At 43.2% G+C, this 19665-nt stretch overlaps 1 protein-coding gene across 1 annotated transcript in view; it reads left to right on the top strand.

Annotated features, from left to right (window-relative positions):
* SLC9A9 (solute carrier family 9 member A9) overlaps positions 1 to 19665 on the top strand; it is a 3064289-nt gene that overhangs the window by 1038802 nt on the left and 2005822 nt on the right. The gene's annotated exons all lie outside the window — the stretch shown is intronic.

Here is a 19665-nt window from a genome sequence, read left to right as displayed (position 1 = left end):
ATGCCACTCTGCTGAACCGTCTCCAGAACATCGGAGTCTCGGGAAACGCACTAAGATGGTTCAGTTCCTTCCTGGCTGACAGATCTTTCCAGATCTTTGATGGCAACACAACATCTACCATCAAGCCTCTCAGCTGTGGAGTTCCGCAGGGCTCATCGCTGAGCCCTGTACTGTTCAACGCCTACATGAAACCGCTGGCTGGGGTAGTAGAACCGTACGGCATTAAAATCGTGTCGTACGCCGACGATACCCAGCTAGTGGTTTCACTGGCCCAAGAGAACGGTGGGCAAGCCTCGGCTGGCCTGCTGAACTGCCTGGAGAGCGTGAGGGAGTGGATGACCAACTCCTCCCTCAAACTGAACGGTGGAAAAACTGAACTTATGCTCCTAGGCCCAGCCTCACCACTACCCTTTTCTTCCCTATGGCCCGCCGGTCTAGGAGCACCCCCTACCCCCAAGGACAGTGTTAAAAGCTTGGGTGTTTGGTTAGATCACAAACTCTCCTTTTCCACTCAGGCCACCAAGTTGTCTGCCACCTGTTTTGGCTTATTAAGAACGCTGAGGAAGGTCCTTCCACTTTTACCTCTAGATGCCAAGAAGGTGGCGGTACAAGGCCTCATCCAGTCCCGTTTAGACTCAAACAACGCCCTATACCTGGGGGCGCCTGAGATGACTCTCCGAAAGCTGCAGGTGGTACAAAACTGCGCAGCACGTACCATACTCCAGCTTCCACGGTCTCAGTCCGTTAGACAGGGACTGAAAAGCCTTCACTGGCTGCCTGTGAGACAGAGAGTGGCATTCAAGGCTCTGTGTATCACACATCGGGCTTTTTGGAAGACTGGATCAGCAATCAACACCAGCCTTGTCACCCCTTACCATCCTAATAGGAACCTCCGGTCTACCGGTGCTTTTCTGGCAGCGGTACCCAGAGTAAAGAGAGCCAGGTCCGGTGGCAGGATGTTCTCACTGAACGCCGCCAAGCTGTGGAATGCCCTCCCCCTTGATCTTCGATCCACACCTGACCTACTCTCATTCCGCAGAAAATTGAAAACCATACTATTCAGGAAGCCCTTCTAGTTCCTCCTGTGTTCCGTCACGTCTCTGTCTAAACTCAGCGCTTGGACGCCCCTGGGCTGCAACTGCGCTCAATAAATCGACAAATAAATAAAAATAATAAATAGAAGAACGAATAGTGATTTGATGATTTGAAGATGGTGACAAGGTGGGTTTTGAGACCTTTCTAAATTGTACCAATGAAGGATCAAATCTCCAGTGCACCAATAGGTTCTTACAGGGTCAGTCAATATACAGTTTAATTCTGTTGTACTGTGTGTTTATTGGTGGCCTAAAAGGTTTATCACAGGTCATGGATTTTCTCCCAATAGTGGGTGCGTCACTGTGCACTTTGAGTTTGCAGGCAAGATAGTCAGGGTTGTTCAAGCTGAGGGCATAATAGCTCAAACAACACACTTTAAAGTGAATTCTGCCACAGAGAAGGAGCCCGTGTAGTTCTATTAAACTTAAGGCAATGTGCCCAAACTTCCTTTGCTTAGTGATTTTTCATGCCTCTGTGTAATTAAAAGAACGTTGATTGATATCACTGATTACTGTAGGAAACATGTGAGTAAAGAGTTTGCCTCCTTTGAAAATGATAAGATGAGTGAATGGACTGCAAGTGGATGTTTGGTGGAGAGGCATATGACTTTGTTTAGCACAGTATGGCAAGAGGAAACCTCAATGGTTTTTTCTTCATATGGTCCTGCAAGAACAGTGAGAGGCCAATGAGAAAGTCCAAGGATTTAACAAAGAATGAAAGACAGGTGGAAGGAACCATCTAACTTTTTTATTGGCCATTACTTGGCTGAGGGCTTGAGTATTGCTCCTTTGTGAGATAAATGTAAGTTTTTTTGGGTTGAGTTTAGATACACTGCAGACGGCCAGACAGGATAGAAGTTAAGAGGTGTTGTTATCAAAGACATGTTGAAGTATATCTGATATAGACGTATAGCCTCAGATTCTTTGTATTTGAATTTCCTCAGGTGTCAGCCTGGATCCGGAAGATATTCAGAAATACCCCTGCGTGCCAGTAGGGGTCGTTGATCGACTCCTCGTGGCATTATCTGCTCTGGAATTGACATCCGTGTCACTTATATAGGTGCCACCTCTGTGCGCTGACTTCAGTTCTTTTGTTTCCACGGTATCCAATGCTGATCTAGGAGAAGAGCTTCCCCTTTGTCAGTTTTGGACAGGATTTATGTACCGTTTTGTTGAACTTTTTTGAGTTTATTTCCTCCTGGTGTGTCACAGATGCCATTGAGAAAGACATTTTTTTAACCTGTGGCATCTGTCACCATGCCATGTCAGTGACGGGCCCGCATCTCATGTGTTTGTGGTTTCTGGAGCTCGACCGCAACTCCAAGTCATGCTCGGACTGCCGGGCGATGACACCAAAGGCTTCAAGGGAGCTGTCCCTGAAGCTGTTAGCCGCCCAGCATCTGAGTCTGTGGAAGTCACAGTCCCGTTCGAGAGGAATGTCATGGAACCGTGCCAGGAGTCCAAAGTCCTCTTTATACAACTTGAAATTGTCGGGGCACTCAGGTAAGAGGCACAAAAAACACAAGAAGTCGAAGTGTGCTTTGACTTTTCCTCATCGGTTGGCCGACGTGATGAAGGAACATCAGCTTTCAAGGCCTGGTTCCTCGAAACCTACGCCTGCGCCAACTCCGTGCCTCCTTGATTTTCTGAAAACCAGTGCGACCCCGCTCAAATTAAAGAGTTTCATGAGGCTGTGCTCCTCATTTTTAAGTGGCCCAACACCACCGTTGTGCTCCAGCCCTGGTTTCAATGGGCGCTCACGAATCCGATGATGGAACCGGACAAGGGCAAGTCATGCGACAGAACCCCATATACTAGGTTGGAGCCTGAGCCCTATTCTGAAGGGCTAGGCCTCTGGGAGGAATGGGAGGGGTCGCTGGACCTTTGGAATACCAGCCCTATTAGCCAGATATGGACTGGTGTGAGAAACTGGGTGATGCGAGAGGTCTGGATACGTCTCCAGATACTGGCATGCTTTCTCCCCCTACCGTGGCTACAGAGGAAGGAGCTACATATGCAATGGTGCTGCGAAGGGCGGCTGAGGCCCTCGACCTTCATTTGCCGTTGTAGCAGTCAACACCAACATCATGACGGAGGAGCTGCCACTGGGAGCCTCCTCCACTGAACCTCTACTACTGTTCAATGAAGCCCTCACTGAAGTCCTTCTGGGGTCCTGGTCCAAACCAAGCACAAGGGCTCCTGTGAATAGGATGATTGTCGTCTGCTACTGCTGCGCTCTAGGGGACCCAAATTTCCTTACCCAACACTCTAACCATGAAAGCTTGGCGGTTCAAGCCTCCACTACACATGGCGCGTTCCCCTCCGCTCCCCCGGACAGGTAATCCAAAAGGTTGGGAAAGAAATGTTTTTCTTCCACCAGCCTTACATTGTGTTCAGTAAGCACCGCATGCTTATTTGGTCGCTATTCCCACAAACTCTGGGAAATGGTTGCGCAACTGCTGCCACAGGCCCCTGAGGAGGTCCGGACCCTTCTCTCCCAAGCAGTTGCAGGCATGAGAGACGCTATACTATACTGCGTGGCTTGGAAACGACTGACTCGCTGGGCAGAGCGGTTTAGTTAACGGTAGCTCTCAGGCGCCACTGGTGGCTGAGAACATCTGGCTTCAGAGACAAGGGAGACTCAGTGCTGAAGCGCTTTAAGGTCTTGTGGGCTACAGCCAATACCTTGGGCCTCTTGGCTGCTCCATGTACATAGTCCTCCTTTCCTGGCTACAGAATGGGCTTTCAACTGTGCCAACTCTATCCCACCCACTGAGTTGCGCAAGTTTCCCAACCTCTGTGTGGACGATGCCTCATGGGTCGAGTAGCCAGCTGTCTGGTCCAGCAGCCACCACCCCCGCAGCTGCAGCCTCCTAACCTTCCTTCTCTTGCCCTAGGCTGTGGTTGCTATTCCCGCTACTTTCTGGTCCCCAAAAAGGACAATCCAATCCTAGGACTTTCCTAGATCACCAAACCTTCAAATGTTTCCTCACAAAGGAGAAGTTCAAGATTCTCACCTTGGCTCAAGTCTTGTCTGCTCTGGACCCAGGAGACTGGATGGTAGCGTTTGACTTGCAGGATGTCTATTTTCACATGCCCGTCCTACTTGCCCATCAGTGCTATTTGCAGTTTATGATGGGCCACAAGCCTTTTCAGTTGATCGTGCTCCAGTTTGGCTTTACTAGAACCCCTCAGGTGCTCACCAAGGTGATGGTCGCAGCTCATCTGCGCATGTTAGGGGTGTCAGTTTTTTCTATCTCGATGACTGACTGCTAAAGGTGGGCTCACCCCAGGCTGCCTTCTCACACCTCCAGGCTATGGCAAACCTCCTGCATTCCCTTGGGTTCACTATCAACATGCCGAAGTCACACTTGAATCCCTCTCAGATGCTCCTTTTCATCAGAGCTGTTCTGTTCACAGTGTGGTTTCAGAATCAGACTTATACTCCCGGGTCCAGGATATTCAAGCTAGTATACTGATGTTTCAGTCGATTTCCTGGGTTTCAGTGAGACTGACTCTGAGGCTGCTGGGCCTCATAGGCTCCTGCATCCTGCTGGCGATGCAAGTCAGATGGCATAGGCAGGCTGTGCAGTGGGACCTGGATTTCCAGTGGGCGCAGCGTCAGGGGAATATTTCTGACATGGTACAGATATCAGAGGGAATTGCACAGGACCTGCACTGGTGCCTAATGAACCGCGATTGAATCAGAGACCGACCCCTCTCCCTTCCTCAACCAGATCTCACAGCAGTGACAGATTTGTCACTCCTGGGATGGGGCGTCCACCTGGGAGAGGTAAAGATCAGAGGACTCTGGACTACGGCGGAATCCGAACTCCACATCCACATTCTAGAGCTCCGTACGATCCGACTGACATTGATAACCTTTCTACTCTCCATCAAGGGAAAGCTAGTGCAGGTGTTCATGGACAACACCACCACCATGTGATACTGCAACAAACAGGGCAGGTGGGGTCATGGACCCTCTGTCAAGAGGCCCTGTGTCACTGGACATGGCTGGAACAGCAGGGCATATCCCTGGTTGTTCAACACCTGGCAGGTTCTCTGAACGCCAGTATGGACTAACTCAGCCGTCAATGCCTAGCGAATCAAGAGTGGCATCTTCATGTGAAGGTAGTGCAAGGTCTCTCTCAGCAGTAGGGGCAGCCTTGGTTAGATCCATTGGCCTCCAGCGAGAACGTGCAATGTCATCAGTTTTGAGCGCTGGAGTTTATAAGGTAAAAATAACAGTTGATGGACAGAATGCAGAACAATGTCATACATTCACCCCAGTACAGAGATCTGGGCCTAAATCAATTTTTTTTATGCTCACCGTGCCATTCCAGTTTGGACCCAGCATATGCAAATCAGTCTTGACCCTGCGCCCAATGGGAACAGTCCAGCCCGAACTTCCTGGCCAGGTTCTCCCTGGACTGGAAGCAGGCATCCTAGGACTGGTTCAGGCTTTCAGCACTCATCAGCCAGGATAGCTTGACTCCAGTGGCATGGAGAGTGCGGGACCCACGTCTGGGCATACCCGTCCCACTCGGGGTAAAAAATGTAAAAAGAACTGTTGATAGACAGAATGCAAAACAATGTCATACATTCACCCCAGCACAGAGATCTGGGCCTAAACCCATGTTTTTTTGCTCACCATGCTATTCCAGTTTGGACCCAGCCATATGCAAATCGGTCTTGACCCTGCTCCCAATGGGAACAGTCCAGCCCGAGCTTTCAGGTCAGGTCCTCCCTGGACTGGAAACAAAGATCCTAGGACCGGTTTCGGGCTTTCAGCCCTCATCAGCCAGGATAGCTTGACTCCAATGGCATGGAGAGCACGGGGCCCATGTCTGGGCATACCCGTTCCACTAGGGGTGACAAATGCAAAAAGAACAGTTGATGGACAGAATGCAGAACAATGTCATACATTCACCCCAGTACAGAGATCTGGGCCTAAATCTATCATTTTTTTGCTCACCATGGCATTCCAGTTTGGGCCCAGCCATATGCAAATAAGTCTTGACCCTACGCCCAATGGGAACAGTCCAGCCCGAACTGCCAGGGCAGGTCCTCCCTGGACTGGAAACAAGCATCCTAGGACCGGTTTTGGTCTTTCAGCCCTCATCAGCCAGGATAGCTTAATTCCAGTGGCTCTCTCTGAGAGAAGCTTTTAATCTAAAGTGGAATGCAGGCCTCCTGTCCTGTACCCCTTCCCAACCATACCTACCATGCCCAGAGTTCTTAAGAAGACCAGGAATGACTGGGTCCAAGTCATTCGTATGGCTCCGGACTGATATTCTCAGCTTTTGAACATGAGTATTGATTCTCTGATCAGGCTGCCCCTTCAGGAGGATCTCCGGTTGCCAGCAGTATGGGAGGGTCTTACACCTGAAACTGTCCACTCTCCAACGTCTTGCGTGGAGATTGTTTGGTGGCTGTTGATGGCTTTTGACCTTCCCCTTAAAGTCTGTAATGTTTTTGTGACAGCAAGGTGTCCCTTTACCAATAAGGTATACTCCTGCCATTGAAAGCGAATTGTATCATATTGTACAGAAAAGTCCATTGACCCTCTTCTTGCCTCCCTTTCTGATATTTTGCTTTTTATCCTTTCCCTTGCCCAGAAAGGCTCTGCTTTGGCCTGTCTGAAGGGATATTTTTCTGCTTTCTTGCGGTTGCCTGACCAATCCTCTTTATTTAAGTCCCCTGTTGTAAATAGATTTTTGAAGGGCCTTGTGCATAGATTCCCCCTTCTCCTTTTATTCTGCCTCAGTTGGACCTTAAATTGGTCCTCACATTCTTGATGTGTGCTCCTTTCGAGCTTCTTCAAATTGTCCCCTCAGGCTGCTCACTATCAAGACAGCCTTTCTTGTGGCGATTACATTGGCCCGGCGGGTGATTGAGTTGCAGGCTTTATCTTCCAGGCCTCCATTCTTATCACTTTATCTGGACAAACTGGTGCACTAGTGCCTCCTTCTCAAAAGTGGTGGCACCATTTCATGTGTGCCAATCTGTCATTTTGCCCACTTTCTACTCTTCTCCAAATCCCTCTAAGGATGAGGAGCAACTCCACCGTCTGAACCCAAAAAGAGCATTGTTATTCTACCTTGACTGCAAATGAGAGTTCCAGGTGGACAACTAACTGTTCGTGGGGTATGTTGGTGGCAGAAAGATCGGTGGTGGAGAAACAGACCCTCTCAATGGGTTGTTGTCTGCATTAATATCTACTGTGCACTGGCAAAGAAGCAGCCTGCTGAAGGCTTCCATGCTCATTCCACCAGAGCTAAAGCTGTGGCCACTGCGTCAGCACATGGAGTCCCAGTCCTGGACACCTGCCAGGCAGCAGCGTGGGTTTCCCTGCACACATTTACCCAGTGTTACTGCCTTGACAGTCAGGTCAAAAGGGATGTGAATTTCACCCGTTCTGTCCTGCAGGACTTCCTAGTTTAAATATGTCCACAGACCCACCACCGGAGATGGTATTGCTTGGGTATCTATTCAAAGGTAAGGAATCTGCTGCTAGAATTCCATCAGATGAACAAGTTACTTACCTTCTGTAGCGCCTTGTCTAGTAGAGACAATATCTAGCCGTAGATTACCAACATACCTATCCTTCCCGGTTCTGCTGACAGATTTCTAGGGTCATGGGTGATTCCTTTCAGGGCCCTGGTTTGGACACACCAGTGTCAATGCACTGAAAGGCTATGCCACTCTAGCATGGAAAGTCATTGAAAGTATCTGACATCAGCACACCAGGGTGGCGCCTATATGGGTGACGCATGCATCAATTCTGGCGTGGACAACGCCGATGCATGGAACCGAACGACTGCCACCTACAGGCACATGGATACTGCTCACAAAAAATCATCCGGATCCAGTCTGACGCCTGGGGAAATTCAAAGGTAATGAATCTGCAGCTAGCTTTTGTCTCCACCACATAAGGCTTTATAGTAGGTATGTAACGTGTACATTTAGGTGTTGCTAGTGTATTGGTGGATAGCAATGACTAACTAGTACTCCTGGAGGCTCCATGGAACTTGAACTCTATGTGTCCTGGTCACACTACTTATCACACCGATTTAACTATTTTTTTCTATCTCTTGCACCACATACCCATATATAGTGCCATACATAGTGCTTCAATACCTTATGTTCCTACGCTCTTTCTTCTCAGAACTTTAAAAGTGATAGAAAATGCTGTAACACAGCTCAATATAACATAACAATATGCTGCCCTTAATCCAGACAGTGGATCATTTGTCATTGCATTCAGATCAGGCTAAGAAATTCCCAACAAAGACACCTGGTAAGAATTTCTCAAATGTAACTTATGACTCAGATATGGAGAGAACAGCATTCTTCTGGTTCTCTAATCCTGTCAGTGCACAAGCATGTCACCGCTATAGAAATCTTTTTAAGTTTCTCTCCTTTGAATTTTCCTCTCTAGTCGATGCACATTTTCAAAATGGGACAGTCTTTAGTGCAGCCACTACCCCATCTACTTCTGTTTTTCTCTAAAACCAGAAAGAGCAGCTTTCACTTCCTGTTTTCCATCTCGGGTATATAAACCACGGGAATAAGCCTCCATGGGCTTCTCTCCTGTAGATAAAACTTCGGGTGTCCTAGTCTGTCAATGCACAGATCTTGCTCTCAGAGACTTGATGAAGAAGCAGTCATGTTTTACCAAACCCCTGCATTCATGGATTGTAAGTGACCTAACCTCACTGCAGCCAACAGTGGGTCAGGAGTATGCCCTTATCATGTCTGAAAACAAGTACCCGACTCATCAGTGTCTGTCAACTATTCTTACCACACACTTTTGCACCCAAACACCAGCTAACCAGTAGTACGCAACAGTGACCTGGAACGCTGGCACTGTCAGCGATTGTGAGTACTAATTTGAGAGGAATTTAACATCACTTTCCTTGAGCCTGGTGATTTTCGCTGTTAATCTGCATCAGTTTCAGTTTCTTATTAGAAGGACTTAGTCCTGCATGCTTCATATAAAGGTCTAGATCCACACCTAATACCCCCATATACCCCAACATTGTTTAATTGCTGATAAATTGTTTATTTCCCATGAAACCTGAGGTAAAGGGGACTCCAACGTTGATCCAGGAGGGACAGACCCATGTCAAATTTTCAGGATATCCTCATAAAATAGATTTACATATGAGGAATCTGAATAGAACCCCTCTTTACATAGTGAATGGTAATCTGATACACCTGCTATGGGTACGGCCCTCATGTACCTTCATTCGAGACTTTTGGTGTAGAAGAGTATATTCAGTGAGGGAATTTGATATGTGAGTCTAGAAACAAAAATGACTAAAAGCAATCTGCGAATGTCATACTGGCCTTTCAGGCCAGGCATCGGTCTTCTGTTCAGAAAAAAACATCAGACTAAACTTGGATTGCATTAAAGGTGTTCTTTAGGATTGAAGCGAAGTCTATAATTTGGTTAAGTGCCTATAATATAAACAGAAGCAGGAGAGCTTCTCTTGATCTGCAGTGTGTTTGATGTTTTTGCTTTCCTTTTATCTTGTTGCCTTTTTATTGACTGAACTACCCTTCTGGCTTCACTTGATTGTGTTTTATGTTTGAGTGTTTGAATTTACAAGTAGCAAGCTCTCCTTTGCATCTGTTAATGGGCATTCAAATGCTCAATTTGACTTTGCATTTCAAAGATGTTTTTTTATGTGGAAGTTTGTGTTTGTAACTTCTCTGCCTTATTTGTGCCCGTTGGCGTTTTAAGAGTGCTATCTATTAGAAAACATTTTAGATAAAGGTCATTAAAAACCCAAGACGTTCACATTTTGCGCATGATTCCTAAAGTATTTAATTGGCATGCCTATAATACCCGAATTCCATTGTACTATAGGAGCTGCACTGTCTGTACTTATGGATTTCTGCTCATTTGCAACACAATTGTATAAGAAAATAGATCCCTTTTTTTATCAGCATTTGATGTTCGGAAATTTAGCATCTTTGCTATAGAAAAGGTATAGGGCCATATGTATGAAGCTAATTAGCATTCGCAAAGGCCGAAATTCTGCGATTTTCGGCCTTTGCGAATGCTAATTACCTAAATGGTATGTATCAAAAATTTTTGCATCAAAATAAGGATTTGCAAAATTTGCTATTCCTTATTTTGCGATTGCACTTAAGGAATCGCAAATTTTTCGATTCCTTAAATGCAATGTATCAACGAAAAAATATGGAAAAAATGCCATTAAGGAATCGCAAATTACCACCAACTTCTAGTTGGTGGTAAGTTGCAAATTCTTTTAATAATGCTTTTTTCCAAAAAACCAAAGGTGCCATATGACGCCCATACATGCCCTTAGGGCATGTATGTGCGCCATATGCCCCCAAATGTCTTTTTCAGGGGTGTAGCAGGGTGTTCTTGAGACACCCCTGCACCCTTGAAAAAATTCCTAATTTGCGATTAGCAAATTGCTAATCGCAAATTGCCCCTTCATTCCTATGGGCCTCCTGGCCCATAGAAATGAATGGGTAATTTGCGATTAGCAATTTGCTAATCGCTAATTAGGATTGGACGGAATCGCCATAAAAAAGCGATTTTGTTCATACATACCATTTTGCATTTCCTAAATAGCGATTCCTTAAAATTCGCTATTTAGGAAATGCAAATTGGTTTGATGATACATATGGCCCATAGTCCTGTATTTGCATTGCGATTTTCCCAACACAATTGAGGAGAATGCATTGCGTGCATATGCATACACCATTTACGGAAGCACGCACAAGTGTGATGATCCTGCATTTATTGTGTCGTGAAGGAAGCTGATTGCAAAGGACGCAGGAGCCCGGACACCGTTAGCGCCCCTCCTTTTATGCAGCCATGCAGATACAAAATGCATCCTATCTTAGATGTGAGCCACGATCCATATGTAGGGTGGTGCATTCATGGTTTCCTATGGCAGAGAAGTCAGGATTGTGTTATCAGGATTTACCTCTGCCCAGTTGCACTCATAGTGGCCCTTTACCACCCAACTGAAGGATGGCTGAGGGCCACCATAAAAGTGGTTGCAGGTTGAGAATACTCCTGATTTTGTACAAGTCCAGTCTCTACTGGTCTACCTCTTGCCTGGTACAGCGTTTTCTTTTTTTGGTGATAATTTGTCTTCTGGGTGACCTAACTGAACTCGTACAACTCTCCCAGGTCTAAGAGACTAAGGAGCAACTTTTGAGCGTTTGGTCTTGGTCCATAGGGCTGAACTGCTGTGAGGAGCAGCAATCCGGGAATATGGGCTATCAATTTGCCCCAGCAGGTTTCTTCACCTAATGTGACACTGTACTGCGAACAGGAGGCCATCTAACTGACCCTTGGAGTATCTTGCCTCGACTGGGATCAGGAGTCGACATCTTCATGAGCAGGACACAGCAGGTACAGTCCCCTCTCCTATGTTTGCCATGAGTTACAACAGGTGCAACCCACACTGGTTTATCCTATCTTCGTTAGGTTCTTGGTGCAACAAGTCTGTCTTTCTTTGATCCTGTTCTCCACTACAATGATATCTGAGTTCTGGGTAACATGGGTGGCATTTATAGGAGCAGAAAATGCTCTCAGGGGAAGTTGCCGTCACTGTCTAATGGGTTACCAGGTTCCCTCCCACCTGATGCTAACTTCTTGTGAAGCGTGGCATCTAGCTATCCCAGAGTGCTTCATTCTGCGCACTAACAAAATGGCAGAACACCTTTCTTAGTGTTGAGAGCTTGGTAGCCCACCCAAGGGGTGTTGCAACCTGTGGCTACATGCCTAAGGAAAACGTGTTTGGCAACTGGCTTTCCCTCTCTGGCCCCACTGTCAGCCTGTACCTGCACACTAGGGCAGGCTCCCCCACATGTGCTTGATACATGCCCCTCAAAGCCGGCTTCACCTTTGAAGCCCGCCTTTTGGGTCAACACTTGTGTGGCTTCCTGCCAAGAGGACGTAAACACTCCTTCAGTGGCAGGTCTCTGTTGACTTTCCTGTGAGTTGTTCATACATCTTACCAGGAGGGCATACAGCTGTCTGGTGGCCACCTTCAGCAAATGGCTGCAGGAAAACTGGGCAACAGAGTAGTAATTTTCTAAAAGTTGTTTGCAGCAACCAGTTACATTAATTTCGATTTGGGCATCAAGTCTGACTGAACATAACGAGTTGTTTGATACCTTGAAGTGCCAACCTTTGTAGTTCCATGTAGAAGTTAGCAAATCTGAGTTGTCAGCATGTGATTCTGTCCTTGCCAATATCTCCTACAATAAAAATAACAATGGCAGTTTTTTGCTTCTAGAACATGTTAACCATAGGTTCTAATATGCTGTTCCTGGCCTTAGGACTCGAAAGGCCTGCTGTAAGGATGTCTTACACATATTTAAAAAGGGAGTTTGGACTTTGCCATTGCTTTAATTGACAACGTTGAGTTAGCAATTTGAAACTGTCCTTCCAGTCTGAAGTTGCAGACTGGGAGCCATGTTTTACCTTATCTCACTCAGGGTGGTACAACAAGACCTGCACTTGCAGAGGGTATACTCTAAATCACAGGCCCTAGGCACTCCTGGTATCACATACTAGGGACTTACAAGTGAGTTAAGCTATGCTAATTGGGTCTTTGCTATTCAACCATGTACCCTTTTTAAGGGCCAGAATACATGCACTGAGGCCTGATTAGCAGGTCTCATGGGATGTCAGAGTCGCTGTAACAGTGCCTGGTAATCAGAAATGGTGCACAAATGGGGGTGAAACCTGCAAAAAGCCTGTTTCCTCACACCATCATAGAGTGGTAGGTACACCCGCCGCTCTGAGATGGTGCACAGTATGCGATTACAAACAGGTAGCTGCAGGAAGTGCATCTGTGTTGGAGTCTGTGGACTCCTTTTAATAACAGAAACGTAACTTTGATTGATAAGATGTGGCAACAAATAGAAACGTAACTCTGACCGTAAAAATATCAATTAATCACCAGTCCGATTAAATACAAATACTACTACAAGATTGTGATACACACAACTCTGCTTTCGAGGACCAACTGTTCTTCTGTGTGTTTATCTTGACTGGACTACCTCCTGTTTGGACTGCCACTGATTAATAAGTATTGCAGCCATACTGATGAACTGTTTCGAAGCCACAGAGTTCATTTATTTGTTTTACTAGTGCTGTATTGTGATTATGTGTCATTGCATGATGTGTGAAATAATAAGTTGTTTTGTGTTGTTTATGTGTCATTTGTTTGTCTGAAGATACACACCCATAACTAGAAGATGGGATTTAGCTTAATATTTTTAAGTTCAATAAACAATGTGGTGTGTGGTAATATACAGTACTGGTGATTAATTGATATTTTCACGATCAGAGTTATATTTCTATTTGTTCCCACATTTTACCAATTTATTATATACTGTACCTTAAACTCAGGTTGTTGTGGGATTAATAGGGCATATTCCTAGATTTTGTAGAAACTTGTTATAATGGCATAGCCTCTAGGGTCTGTGTGCAAACCAAGGCACCTAGCACCTCTTTTAAATATGGCACCAGGTTTACAAGAGTGGGCATCCACAGTAATTTATCAGAGCAGTGGCGAGGGAAATGCACTGCAAATGAAATTACCCTTCACAAAGTGTTATCTGTTTCAGCATCTACCTCTTACTCTTATCCGAGCTGCTAACTTACACCCAAACGGTTTTAATAGGGGAAAGAGTGTGGACACACAACTCAATCAGTTATCTCATGATGTGTGCATTGGCTGGTGTCATGCATTTCAACAGATTTTATATGAGGTTAAAATAAATCAAATTCCACAAATGACCTTCTCTGATGTATGCGTAATGTACAGATTGGTGCAGAGCAGGAATATCGACGTAGAAATATCGAGGGACATAAATATCACTGCAAAAATATCGTGGACAAGAATATCGACTGACAGGTAATTAATATCGATTACAAAAATATCGATGTATTAAATATCCTTTACAAAAATATAGTTAACAAAAATATCGAATTATTAATAATGTTATGTTTTTTTGTCGTTTTAATGAGAATTTTTGTAATTTTATTATACGTTTTAAAATGTTAGTAATTATTAATTTATTTTAAGTTTAATTTTGTGTTTTTAGTTCCGTAGCGGGTTGTGGGTTTATAGGGGAAGAGAGTGGGAAGTAATTTAATTATATAGATTTAAAATATAATTTATAGTAGTTAATATTCTTTTTTATTAGAATTTTGTGTTTTTAGTTCCGCAGTGGGTTTATGGGGTGGGAAGTAATTTAATTATATACAATTTATTGAATAATTAAACTGTTAATTGAATAATTAATAATAGTTTAATAATTAGTTGTTAATTAATTTCAATTTATTAATTAATATTTAAATATGTTAATTGTTTCATTAGTTTTAGGTGTGTGTTGTGATGTTTATATGTGTACATGGTGTGAAGGGTGGTAGGTAATTAATGTTTTATTGATTAATTATTAAATATTTATACATTAATTCCCAGTAATTCATGATTAATTATTAATTGTAATTGTGTAATTAATTTTAGATGTGTGTTGTGGATATTATAGTGTTAATTAATGTGTAATTAATGATTTTTATTATCTTTGTTAATAATATTATATTTAAATTTATAAATTAATTATGTTAATATTGGAAATTAAATTTTATAAAAATGTTGATGTTTTTGATTTTTGTTGTGGGATCCAGCACTTTCCCTACTGTTGCACTCATCGGAGTGGGAATAGTAATTTTTACCCCTACGCTAGTCAACGCTTTCCCTACTGTTGCACTCACTGGAGTTGAAATAGTAATTTTTATCCCTACGCTATCCAATGCTTTCTCTACTGTTGCACTCGCTGGAGTGGGAATAGTACTTTTTACCCCTACGTTATCCAACACTTTACCTACTCTTGCACTCACTGAGGCAGAAATAGTATTTTTTACCCCTCCGCTATACAACGCTTTCCCTACTGTTGCACTCACTGGAGTGGCAATAGTAATTTTTACCCCTACGCTATCCAGCGCTTTCCCTACTGTTGCACTCACTGGAGTGGGAATAGTAATTTTCACCCCTCCTCTATCCAGTCCTCTCCCTACTGTTGCCCTCACTGGAGTGGGAATAGTAATTTTTACCCCTATGTTATCCAGCACTTTTCCTATTGTTGTACTTACTGGCGTGGGAATAGTAATTTTTACCCCTTCACTATCCAACGCTGTCCCTACTGTTGCATTCACTGGAGTGGGAATAGTAATGTTTACCCCTATGCTATCCAATGCTTTCCCTACTGTTACATTCACTGGAGTGGGAATAGTAATTCTTACTCCCTCGCTATCCAACGTTTGCACTACTATTGTGTTTTTTTGTTATTAAATGTATTTTTTAATAGTTTAATGTGTTCATTAAATATAGAATATTTTATTTAATTTTAAATTATTTATATATATGTATATTTTATTTTTATATAATTTAAAAGTGTATAAATTAAATAAAGATAATAGTTATTACATTTATTTAAGTAAATATATGTATATGTACACATTTTTAGTGTTTATATTTATTAAATTAAGTTTATTCGTTATAATTAGTTAAAATATATATATAATTTAATTTATGTTGTTAATAATATTAATATTGTTTAATTAATGTTATTTAAGTAATGGAATTGTTTTAAGTCGATATTTTTTACTTCTATATTTTTTACATTGATATTTCTGTCTCAATATTATTGTACTTACCTGTTTATATATAGGAAGTTGATATTTTTTTATCGATATTTTCATATTTATATTTTTTACGATATTTTTAATATCAATATTTTAACATGGAACCATACAGATTGCATCACATACGCAGACATTTGTTTTGGAAGGTGAGAGTATGTCCCCCCGTGTTTATTAGGGTGCGTACCTCACTCCAGGTTATTACAGATACCATTTTCAGACCACCTGAACCTTTCAATTACAAAGCAGGTGTATTACTCCAATAAGATAAATTGAAGCAAAATAATACTGTAGCACGCAAAATTCATTGGGCTAAATCCATCACTGGAAAAGGAGTCTGTAGTGTCCTGGAGAGAGGTGGCCATCCAAGTGATTATACTCCTTGACAGGAGTACTATCATTGGCGAGCAGTTTAAGCTTGAGTTGCAAGGGATTTTTCATGAATGGCCAGAAACCCCTCAACTATGCACATGCTTAACTGTATGCTCTGCATTGTGCATTTTACACATCTAATTTCATACTTTTGGGAATCGCCCCCAACATGACAAAGCGTGATCACAGAAAGAACTTTTCAATGGTAACCTATTTAACAGTATTCAGGCTACAGCTTAGAACAGAATCAGTACACAGTGTCAATTTCAAATACACTTTGCAATCATATCAAGGTGACGGCATTAAAGTTTAGTACATTATTTTTAAATGGTTGTTCCACTGGATAATACATGGGGATAAAAAAAATAACTTCTGTGTTCTGTTATTTAAGTGTTACTCTGATATAATATGGTATTGCTTTGTAGTTGTAAATATATTAAGCACGTCATACCCCGGGCAAGATGATGAATCGCATTTGCTGATAGGGAGCATGCTACTTTGTATGGAGGATTCCAATCCCTTCATAAAACCGGCCTCTAATTTCATTACAATCTAGGAATAAAATCACTAGTCACCTGTAATAAAAAATGAAATAGCCACTTTGCTGTAATAATATATTACAATTGAGTTGAGAAGTTGCAATACTTGCTGCCACAGCCAGAAAGCGAGGTCAAAGTGCACAATTACAACTGCTCTTTAAACCAATGTAAGACGAGCTAACTTCTTTTTTTTTATTTCAAAGTGTTTTATTAGAAGATAATTTTAAATACAGTACAGTACTGATACATGAGGGTAATACCGGTAAGTTACAGACGCCGTTGTGGTTACAGTGGGCGTATCAACAAGCGTGGCAGCGCGGGAGACATTCTGATCAGCAGTCGGCGGTTGGCGTGTCTTGGTTCGGCTACCCGCTGTATTACCCTTGTGAAATGGGAAGAGGAAGCGTGAAGGTAGAGGAGGTAAAGAAGAGTAGAGATGTGGGGGGGCATTGCAGGTCTGGTGACTGTTTATATGTCTAGCCTCCAGCGCCCGAGGCCTGGTGTCGTGGGTTGTCTATGGGGGCTTGTATGTCCCTAGGTGCTCATCTAGGGAGGCCCACATCTCGGCTCTTTCTGTGTGGTTGGTTGCGCTCCTTGCTGTGATGTTGTCCGCCCCTCTGAGAAAGGTGACCCAATTTACCCAGCTTTTGAATGTCTCTTTTCCTGTGTCCTTCCAGTTCGCTAATATTGTTTTGAAGCTGCTGTGAGTAGGAGGTCGATCAGGTCACTGTCTCCCTTGGAATCTATGTCCGGGGCCATGAAAGCGGTGGCTAGGTTCACGATGTCTGGCTGTATGCTGTGACCCACTATCCTATTGATGAGGTCTATCACTTTGTTCCAGAATGTCGATACTTTGGTGCACTGAAAGATAAGGTGTGCGAGGTCGCCTTTTTCTTTGTGGCAATTCCAACATATATCATTCTCTCTGATTCCGACCTCCGCTAGGCGGGCCGGCGTCCAGAACGCTTTGTGTAGTAGCCAGTATTTTGTTTGTGCCAGTTGGGGGGATACCTTGTTCTTAGAGGCTGAGAGCCATAGGCGGAGCTTTTCTTTCTCGCTGAAGTTTCAGTTTTGTAGTGTTTCCCAAAACCCTAGCGTTTTGGTGTTTAGTTTCGAAGTTACTGGGCTCAGAAGTTTGTATATGTGTGCGGTCTGATGGCCGGTCTTGTTCAGATTCACCATATATTGTATAATGGAGGGGACCTCTTTGCAAAGGTTAGCTCTGGTGAGGGCCGCCCTGATTTTGTGAAACCCATAGAACTAGAGGCCAGCAACGCTATCCTTAAAAACACTAAGGCCGCCCTACTCAAGGTCAACAAAAAGATGGCACAAAGCATCAAATATACGAGATGGGAATCCATCTGGTTTAACTCTAAAATAAAATACAAAGATAGGACACTAGACAACAACACCTGGTATGAGAGGGGAATCTCCACCCCAATACAATTAGAAAAGAGCGACTAGCTAACTTCTTAGCGCTGTTTCTCGTGAGCAGTTTTCTCTAGAAATTCTTGTTCATTATCTAATAAGGAAGCATTTGAGGGTGTATTTACTAAACCATTGGTATTCACTACAGTACAGCAAGTATGGTAGGAGCAGTATCTGCACTAAAAGTGCCTTCTCTATTAAACTGCCTAATATGTGTTTGCAACAAATTACAAATATATGTGTTTATGTGGCGAGTGGTCTGACCACGGCTTTGGCGGTGCAGCAGTGGGGAGGACCGGGCGGGACACCACCAAAGTCGGAATCAGGCCCTTTATTAGCACCCATTATGAACCAGATTGAAACTAGGCATGGACACCCCAAGCTGAACTATTCAATTCTAAAGGGTGTTTTCTATTGTTATAGTGTAGCTCGTAAGGTTTTTGGTTTGTTGACCCACACAGGTTGTGGTAGGTTTTGCCTGGTGATATTTGTGCAGGAACCAAAAACCCAGGATCAGTGCAAAATTTTCGTTACAAAATGTTAATGATTGGGTACATCTGTAAAACATTTAGAAAGAACTTGAAAAGTTTTAATGTGGCTAAATTTCCTGTGTTTCAATTTTCTATTTTTTGTTACTGTGAGAACAAAATAGTAAGGTTTAAAAACAGCATAAAGGAGAGGAAACAATTGCAAAGTAGACAAAAACGACAGTACTGACTCAATTGCTGTAATACAGGTAGCCTGAAAACGTAATAAATTGTGTAGTAAAAAATGGTTGTTATATCATGATAAATATTAGAAGGCAAATAATAAATAAATATTAAGGATTTAACTTCAGGCAACTTCTGATATCTATTTGAATCATTAAAGTTAGCCCACACCCAGGCATAGGGCTGTGACCATGGATGAGTTGCCAACATGAGCCTCTCAAAAGTTCCAATCTACATTCCTTCACTGATGGCAGCCTATGGTGCCAAGATATCATTTACACCATAGTGGCACAAAAGAGGGTTTCACCTTATCATCCTTTGTCATAAATAGCATAATAAAAGGATTTGGTGCAATTGAGAAACTCCTTGCCACTGATATGGTCTGATAAAACTCATTCTAAATAATTAGTTGACCACCACTTGGACACCCGGCCATTATAAGGGTTCCAGTAAATCACAGATATATTTTTTATGTAACAATATATTGCTGATACCAACTGCAGAACCCAGAGTGAGTCCATAATGAGTTCCCCAGTGAAGGGGCTGCCAAACTATTTAGATTACTTTAGTGAGCTCCTGGACATAACTCCACATGTAGCTCCAAAACAGAAATTATAAAAGATTCTAATTTTGGGAGTCGCAGGTGTCATAAGCAGGAGACGAAGGGACCTGGGCGCAATATATCAGTCGCAATGTCTAGATTTTCTAAAATATTCGTGCAACTGGACATCTAAAGAACTTTTGTCAAGGCATGGACAACTCAGCTTGTATACTTCTTAACATTCTGAAACCATTTTCATCAAACTATA

The sequence above is a fragment of the Lissotriton vulgaris genome, chromosome 11 (genome assembly GCF_964263255.1).
Source record: "Lissotriton vulgaris chromosome 11, aLisVul1.2, whole genome shotgun sequence".
Classification (NCBI taxonomy): domain Eukaryota; kingdom Metazoa; phylum Chordata; class Amphibia; order Caudata; family Salamandridae; genus Lissotriton; species Lissotriton vulgaris.
The sequence above is the reverse complement of the archived record's forward strand: the minus strand, read 5'-3'. Positions and strand labels throughout refer to the sequence as shown.